We start from the raw sequence: 10000 nt of genomic DNA, 5'->3' as shown, positions 1-10000 counted from the left end.
AAATAAGTCCTGCGGTCGATTTGTTCGACTAACACCTTCACCCCCACAGGCTATTCTGTAGGACGGAAGCCGAAAGCATGTGTGTGGGAAGGAAGATTCTTAACAGCACTGCCATACCTGTTGGAATATTAAAACAATATCGGTTTCAGATGGGTGATATTTTGTGTAATATCTTTTCTTGCTGTCTACCCTCGAAAAGCTTTATAAAATATCGTGTATGTTACTCTTGTTTATTTCTGTAAGTAATGAAAAGTAAAAGGGCAGCCCTTACCGACAACAGTATGATCAAACGCGTTCCATTAAGGATGGTCATTAAGGATGCTTTTTCACAGACACAGTGTTTGCTGAACTATAATAATCCAATGCAGGCTTTCTATTTTTAAAAAGTAAGGCGTGAACTTCGACGAAAAGTCACCGGCTAAATTTAACATGAATCGAGCGAAAACGTAAAGGCCCTATCATTAGCTCAAGGTTACTTTGACTCTGCGTCGCTCGTCACACAAAGTTCATATAATTTGAAACTAAAGCTCAACGTTTACCATATTTCTTTCCATCTCTCTCTTTCCTCTTCTCTCTCTCTTTCTCTCTCTCTCTATCTCTCTCTCTTTCTCTCTCTCTCTCTCTCTCTCTCTCTCTCTCTCTCTCTCTCTCTCTCTCTCTCTCTCTCTCTCTCTCTCTGTTGTTCTCTGCATACAGCGAAATTTTAACAAATGTCTTTTCTTTTTTTCATTTTAATAAAAAGAATTCTAGCACTAATGAAATATCATTTTTACAATACATTCTACTCCCGTGTCAAATATATTTGTCTTAAAGAAATATTCTCTTTAGAAAAAAAAAAGAAAATGCATTACAATGCAAGAAAGAAATAAGAAAAATGGTGAAAGAATATTTATCTACTAGATCCTCATATTGTCACAGTTCAATTTCTATGATATTGGGTTGGAAATGAAGAGAGAGCGCCCTCAAGGAATATTTCCAGTCTGAATGTAATCTTTGACTTCGCTCTTTCTGTTTGTTTAGGGAATTTGACTTGAAATATTGTAACGTTCCTACTATTATAATACTTGTTGTTGCTATTATAATAACTGTTGTTGTTATTTATTATTATTTATTATTATTATTATTATTATTATTATTATTATTATTATTATTATTATTATTATTATTATTATTATCATTATTATTATTCCACGTGTATGGAACTTTAGATCAATTTCTTTTATTTAGTTTGCTTTTGAAATCGTACACACGCACACATGTATATACATTCGTATATGAATGTATAAGTATATTTGTATGTATTCGTTTTTGTGCTAATTTATATACGTATATATATATATATATATATATATATATATATATATATATATATATATATATATATACATGTTCATGTAAGTATATGTATACTTCCGTACATGGACGTATATATAAATATATATATATAACTTAACATGTATATTTGTACACATACGTAAGTATGTGTGTGTGCACAAACATATATATATTTTTGCGTGTGTGCATGTGTGTGAATTGTTATGTATGAGTGTGTTTGTGTGTATGTGTAATGTGTAATATGAGAGTTTGTGCGTGCACGTGTGTGTATATCTGTGTGTGTTTGCAAATGGAAAAATGTGTGAAGAGAGAGAAATTCCATAGAATGTATACTTGAGTATATGTTAAGAAAACGATATTAAAAGGGAAACCAAATAGAAAGTTGCTGTGTTTATTCAATTTAGTATCATGGTAAGAATGTAAACATATTTGGTGTGACTCAATGCATTGCCAGATCAGCGAAGAGAGGGAGATGTAAAAATATAGCAGAGGAAAAGAGATGAAGAATTAAGAGCATGGAGAGCGTAAGATAGAGGGGGGAGATTGGGAGGATGTATTACTGATATGTCCTTTTTCTTTTTGTTTCTCTCCTGTTGCCTTTTTGTGTGAATGAATGCATGAAGGATCAACTTATAGAGAAAGAGTGAGAAAGAGAGAAAATGGAGGGAGAAAGTGAATGAGATATAAAAATATAGGGAGAGATAGAGAAAGAAATGAAGAAAGATCATTTGTTATTAAATTTATTTCGTTTTGTGTGCTTTTCATTTTTTGAGGACTTTTTTGAATGATTGAATGCATGAGGGATCAACGTAAAAAAGACAAAGAGAGAGGGGAGTGAGAATGTGTGTGGGTGAATAGAAAGAAAGAACGAAAGAAAGAACGAAAGAAAGAAAGAAACAAAGAAACAAAGAAACAAAGAAGAAGGAAAATTTCAAATATGGGAAATGAAAGAGGCTTAGAGAGAGTATTCGCGAGTAAACTTATTCTCACTTCTTTCGTTCCCTCGTTGTCACTTTCTCTCTCTTTCTCTCTATTTCTCTCTCACACACACACTCTCTCTCTCTCTCTCTCTCTCTCTCTCTCTCTCTCTCTCTCTCTCTCTCTCTCTCTCTCTCTCTCTCTCTCTCTGTGCCTGTTTGCGTTAATAAACGCATGAAGTAACACCGCCGACGGTGTGAGAAAATGAATAACAAAGACTGATTGTCGAATGAGTGAGAGAGAGAGAGAGACATAGATAGATAGAGAGAGAGCCATAGATAGAGGGAGAGAGAGAGAGAGGGAGAGACAGAGAGAGACATTAATATATGGAGAAATAAAAAGTAAGACATAGCGAGCAATATTATTTATATATTGACTTTAAACTTTTTATTTATTTTTTATTTCTTTCACTTTATATTTTGGTATTATTTTACATTCTAAAATATTCATCGGCAGAATTGTTTGTTGAAATAGACCGTTATTCTTACACAATAACGGACCCATAACTTCCTCTATTGTATTCCAAAAGTCTTATGGGCTTTCTTTTTAATTTTTTGCCTCTTTGTTGGTGCTAATATTGTATTGGTGTTAATCGATCTTTTTCTACTGAGACTATGTATATATAATGTGTGTATATATATGTATATATATATATATATATATATATATATATATATATATATATATATATATATATATATATATATATATTTATATATATATATATATATATATCTGTGTGTGTGTATTTATATATTGTGTGTCATATCGTTTGCTGTATAAGGAGAACGTTTGAAATAATACATGCTGTCCAAATGTACATGTTATTAATATCGTAGAAGGAAAAGCATAACATTTTGAGAGGCAGAAAGCGTGGTAAAGGATCTGACTAAATCAATTATGTCTTACTGCAACTGCATTATGGTTACATTAAATGCAGGTGTTCAAACCCTGCTGCAACGGTTTGTATTTCTCTCAACCTTCGTGGGTTACTGCTGCTGATGTTATTGTGTCTGTTGTTGTTATTGTTTAACAGCACAAGGTAACCTCTTACTGAGCAAAGAAACGATTAAAGTTGTTCCAATCCTGCTCATGCTGTTATATATATATATATATATATATATATATATATATATATATATATATATATATATATATATATAAATAGATAGATAGATAGATAGATAGATAGATAGATAGATAGATAGATAGATAGATAGATAGATAGATAGATAGATAGATATAAATTTGACATTACTGATGCTGCTTATAAAATCGAGTTTCCAGCCTGGCGCTGTCTATTTTCAAGTAAATGGACGGACTATTTTAGCGATAACTTGTAGTAAGAATATTTGGCAAAATCCCAATCACTAACTTACAGCCAAGGAATCGAACCCGAACCACTATGTCCATATGGAAACAAACAAAAAAAACAGAATTCTGTCAAGAATTGATGTCATCAACAAGCGACTGACCCATTCACGTCTGATTAAGAAATTAAGAATTTCCTTTTTTCTATCAGTAGCTAGTTTGACCAGTGAAATAAAAGAAAGACTTAACATGTATGAATGTCATTAACAATTCTGTCTTTGGTGCCTCTCCATTGCCAGACCAATGACTATATTAAGACGAGTAAACTGATGACAAGTCAATGGTCGCAGTCCAACCAAGACTAATGGCTGCTCAATCGTATGCCACTCAACTTCAGCTGTATGACGACGACGATATCGACCGTGGTGGCAAAACAGCTTAGGGCCACTAGCTTCAAGAATTTACGCCACTCAGTTACTGTCATTTCTGACACACATCTCACACAAACTTCTGAACTGCCTCACTTCACGCAAAATATCTTTTTTCTGTTGTTTGTCGCCACGGCATCTTTTTTAACGATGATAAATAGAACATTTTGCGTTCTATTTATGAACACGAACACAAAAAACACACCTTCGTTACACACTGATCGTCAATTAAATCTTCATAGAATGAATCTGAAAGTTGTGTAACAGATAGAGATAAGTGTCTTGACTATTAGCAAAGAGATACTTCAATAGCATTGCAGAATATGAACAGTGGAAACTTTGTCCAATTGATCCGATATCTTTTGTTCGTAAGTCCAGACGTGAATTTACATTAAAACACGATCATTTTGCAACGATAAGCGATGAAAAATAGCTGTCATTCATATACGAGATTTATATTGGTTTATCAGAATTCGAGTACTTGAAATAAATAAATAAATAAATAAATAAAGTGAAATAGTTTTTAACTAAAGAGACCCACAGACAGACTGACTCATAGGTCGATAGACAGAGATAGAAAATAGATAGATGGAGAGAGATTATATAGAGATGAATGTATATTTTTTATTTCTCATTTTGCTTCACTTTTCATTCACTATTGAAAACGTCTATTATTAATGTTAAACGAGTTCCTTACATTCCACCTGAGACATGCTATTAGGTTTCCAAATGTGTATGTTTACATAATTGAATGATTTGAATGCGTACGAAACATTAGAACTATTTCTTTATTCGATTTCTATTATATTTTTAAATGGAATTATTATTTCATGTGTACAACACTGTTACCACTCAATTACGTTTCAGTACCGTTGAATACTTTCTTTATTTTTGTCTTTATTTAATCCACCCGCTGTTGTGTTTTTCTTTTATTCTTTAACAAGAGATATTTTCGTCCTTACTCTTCCATTTTAAATAAAATTAATTGTTCGTTTCATTGTTGTGGGTTTTCTCTCACTGGTCGTCTGTCTGTTTCTCCCTCTCCCTCTCTCTCTCTCTTTCTTTCTATCTCTTTTAATGACAAAAATTCGTAAGGTTGGTACGTATATCCGGTGTCTGCAGGGTTAAGCTTGTAAGTGGCACAGCTTATAATGGACAGAGCAATGCTCTGTTGGAGATATTTTTTCTCCTTACTAGAGAAATTTAATACATCACAGCAAGCCAACGAAATAATTGATGATGCCGTTTACAGCATAAAGTTGACTTATATCACACTTACAACCACATAAGTGTTAAATTCTCTGGACCACTGACAGCTATGTAGCTAAGCGATTACTTATTAGTCCTTGCTGATATTTTATCGTTTTCCTTCTTTAATTTTTACAGATCACATGTATGATCAAGAATGTTCAACCCATTTCTGTTTCTCTGTATATCTAGAATTACATTTCCCAAGGTGTCCTTTTTAAGACGATAGGACATAATGTCATTGGATTCGTTAACTATTTCTACAATGTCCAGCGATTGTGAAGACACTCCTTTATTCTCTCGTTATATTTCGTCGATTGACGTTGGAGTGGATAGATTTCGTTATTGATGTGTGCAAAAATGTGATATCATGAGCAAAGTTTTGTCTTTCTTTGCAGAGTATGTGCACACCTAAGCAAGTAACTATTGCTCAAATTTCTTCAATTAAAACATTCCGATTTCAGTCAACATGATCACGTATACAAGCGCGCAGCTTCGAGGGAAAACACCGATGGCAGTACCCAGTGCCTTTGTAAGCTCTCCCAGATTGGTGAGATTAATGCAGTTGCTATTAAGTAAATAGTTAAATATGTTTCTACTGACAATAGATGGAAAAACTTGGACAGAGAGAGAGAGAGAGAGAGAGAGAGAGAGAGAGAGAGAGAGAGAGAGAGAGAGAGAGAGAGAGAGAGAGAGAAGCAATACTTCATTAAATAACAAATCTGAGATTAAATGTTTAGTGTTGAACCTATGTGAGTCGGTGCATTATCAGTTATAAATCTATAATCAATTCGTTTCATTTTAAGGCGACACGTGTATCAAGTTTTCGAGGATATAACAGGATACTGAAATGCTCTTTTTCTCCCTTTTTTTTTTTGTGTATCCACTTAACGTAACGTCAAAGAAGTTAAGTAGCTTTAACACTTAGAATCGAAATCCCGTTGCGAACTACTCTTGTCAGCAGTTTACCACAAATTCATAAACTGTTGAGCAAAAAGAAATTTATGTCTTTGACTATTAAATGGCAACTTCAATGCAATAAAATTCGTTTCCACGGTTAAAATTTAAGTACGACGACGTTTAATGAAAATATTTGCGATCAACTGATATCTGTTTTGACAGATCTTTCTTAAAGGAGACAGAAGCATAATGCAAGATATTCGTGGTCAAGTCACTTAACACGCCGCTTTGACTCTCAAGGCGAGAAAGAAAACATTTTGATTTGTATTTCTCATAGCATTTGTTGATGTAATAAATTTCGATATTAGCAACATCTGGACAGTATTTTGACATAATCGATACTTGAAACTTAAAAATAGTTTACAAATGCAATTTCAAATTTTTTACAAATATTATTTCAAAGAGAGATAAAAACCAATATTGCCAACATAATTTGATGACTCTTATAATGTTGGGTTGGGGAGTGCTTTTGAAAACATCGACTTCGTGCAATTTAAGTCAGCCAGGGAGAGCTCATCGTTTTCTTCTCAAATTCATGAAATACTCGTAAATTTACAGCATTCGTGCAGTTTCCAATACTAAGCTTAATTTATTTTAAATAATTATTGGTACCAAAGTGGGCTGGTTCTTATTGTTATGGTATAGCCCCAAGTTAGCCCTAAGAAGTCTTTCGATCAAAAGCGTTTAAACCGTGATCATTGTGTTGTCTTTTTCTTTTTAAATTAGAGTATATCAGTGACTACACTACGATGATTCTGTCTTTTATGTTTGATGACTTTAAAGCGGCGAGATGGTAGAATCGTTTATACATCGAGCAAAGTGCTTAGCAGCATTTCGTCCGTCTTTACGTTCTGTGTTCAAATTCCACTTAGGTCGAGTTTGCTTTTCATCCTTTCGGGGCTGATGAAATAAACACCAGTCAAGTACTGGAGTCGAGATAACAAACCTCCCCACTCCTTAAAAATAACCGGCCTTGCGCCAAAAGTTAAAACAATCATTTTTATGATTCCTGGACGAAATTTAAGTAAGGTTTGGCTGCTATTTCTAGCTACCCAAGTGACCAGTTGAATCTTCCCTCTACGTCTCAGTGCTGACAACTTCAGTGTTCCGTAGCTGACACGGTACAAGCCACATATCCATCAGCCCCTAACTATTCCGTAATCCATTACCGCCGACCAAATGTAATCTAAAATTCAAGTAATATACATTCCAGATAAGAAAATTAATTGTCCTTAATTATAAACTTTGTCGCTTTACTTTGTAGCTGCTTCCGTTATTTCTCCCACAGGAAGCGCGAAACGTGGTTACTCAAAGCACTGTATTACGTCTCTTTATGGTCTAAGCTACAAATAAATAAAGCCAGAGCTGAATGGTTAAAAGCTAGTTTCGCAAACAAGTCTTTCATTATTCGATTCTCACAGCATGCAGCAAGAGTCTTCTGCCAAATTTCCGTGCAGATTAATGCATTGTCAATGGCATTTGATAGACAGAAACTGCTGAAACACCATGTCTATCTATCTATCTATCTATCTATCTATATATAGATAGATAGATAGATACGGAAACTGAAAGAAACGCGTCCTATATATGTGTGTGTGTGTGTGTGTGTGTGTGTGTGTGTGTGTGTGTGTGTGTGTGTTTGTGTGTGTGTGTGTGTGTGTGTGTGTGTGTGTGTGTGTGTGTGTGTGTGTGTGTATTTGTGTTTGTCCCCCACCATCGGTTGACAACCGATGTTGGTATGTTTACGCTACCGTAACGTAGTGGTTCGGCAAAAAGAGTCCGATAGAATAAGTACTAGACTTACAAAGAATAAGTCCTGGGGTCGATTTGTTGGACTAATAGCAGTGCTGCAGCATGGCCGCTGTCGAATGACTGAAAGAAGTAAAAGAATACCGCTAGAAAAACTTAAAAACATAAGCATCGTGTGTGTATCTCTCTCTCTCTCTCTCTCTCTCTCTCTCTCTCTCTCTCTCAGTCTGTGTGTGCACGCGCGAGCGTGTGTGTGTTTGTGTATGTGTACATACACATACAGATTTATATATATATACGTATATGCATATATATATATATATATATACACACATATCTATATATATCAAGAGAAAAAGCCGACAAATTTACAGCAGTAAACAATGTATCAGTCCATCTTTGAGACGCTAATCCTCCGGCAAGATTAGAATTCTATCTACAAGAAAATGTTTAATCAGTCATAACCGCTTTGTAAACTGGACATAAATCCTGGTCTCGTGAGACCTAAAGAAAAAGGATTAAACTGAACAAAGGAGAATATTTCAGTTCAATTTGTTTGATCATATGACCAGAAGTTTTCATTTCAAAACAAGTATTCCCAATTGAACATTGATAACTCGTTTCTATTTCTCTCTATTAATAATTTTTAGTTTTTCGTTTAATATGACGTCAACATATGTAAACGCAATCATTAATTGAGACATTCAAAATGTCGGACATTGCAACTCGCTTATCATAAATTTAACAGTATCGCTTTATTCAAGCCTGTATGTGTGTGTATATATATGTGTGTGTATATATATGTGTGTGTGTGTGTGTGTAGCTGGTGAGAGTGATTCTGCGTGTGTGCGTGTGTGCGTATCTGTATATGTAAGTGAAAAGAATGCAAGTTATAAAGATTAATAATGCAGTTTGATGGTTAACACTATTAGCTGGTATTTCAATGATAAGGTTCTTCAAGAACCCTACTGAGAGCTGATTTTGCCGCTAGATTTTTTCTACTGATTTCTCTCCAAAGCAGAAAAATCAGTTATCAACAACTGTCCTCCGTAAATTCCCTGAAGAAGATGTTCTGACACTGAAATATTTAAATACCAGGTAATAGTTTCTTTTGCCGAACCGCTGATTTACGGGGACGTAAAGACACCAACTTCGGTTGTCAGGCGATGGTGGTGGGCAAACACAAACACACACAAACAAATATATATATATATATATATATATATATATATATATATATATATATATATATATATATATATATATATATATATATGTATATATAAAAATATAAAAAGGGTTTTGTATGATCGTATGCATGTATGTATATATATATATGCATGTGCATATATGATTATGAATGCATGTTTGCTTGCAAGCAGGAATGAATATACACAGAGATAGTGCGAGAAATAGATGCAGATTTTTGCTTTTCCTCCAATTCGTCCTTTCCCAACATTCACACAGCGATAGACCGGACTAAATAAATAGTGAAATAACTTTAAATCATTTAATAACTTTTAAACATGTATGAGAAAAATCGAAAGTTATAAAATTTTGAAATGTGAAAATGCTATGATTTCTTCTCCTTACTGTAATGAGGAAAATATTTCGTCCATTTCTTTAAAATTATAATTTCTAGACTGGCGGAAGGAAGTGACAAAGAGGTGATTCTAAGTTTAAAGATAGAGACAGTAAATGGGAAAGAGATTTGACCTCAGTGAATAAAAGATGCAGAAAGTGTGCTGTGAATTTTATGGCAAAGTCGATGTTAAAAAATAAACAATCAGATCGACATTTTTTTTTATAAAAAATATATTGAAATTGGAATTCTAAAGATATATTTTTTTACGATCACTTTAAATTGATCTGTAACGTTGTTAAAAAATTTGGGTTACATATATAGTTATACTTATACTAGAATCATTATATATGTAATTGGTATCGTTATATATAGCGTTTTTTTTGCATATCAATAATATTGCTTCTTT

Source organism: Octopus bimaculoides, chromosome 15 (assembly GCF_046866305.1).
Source record: "Octopus bimaculoides isolate indiv1 chromosome 15, ASM4686630v1, whole genome shotgun sequence".
Lineage (NCBI taxonomy): Eukaryota > Metazoa > Mollusca > Cephalopoda > Octopoda > Octopodidae > Octopus > Octopus bimaculoides.
This window is presented reverse-complemented; position numbering follows the sequence as displayed.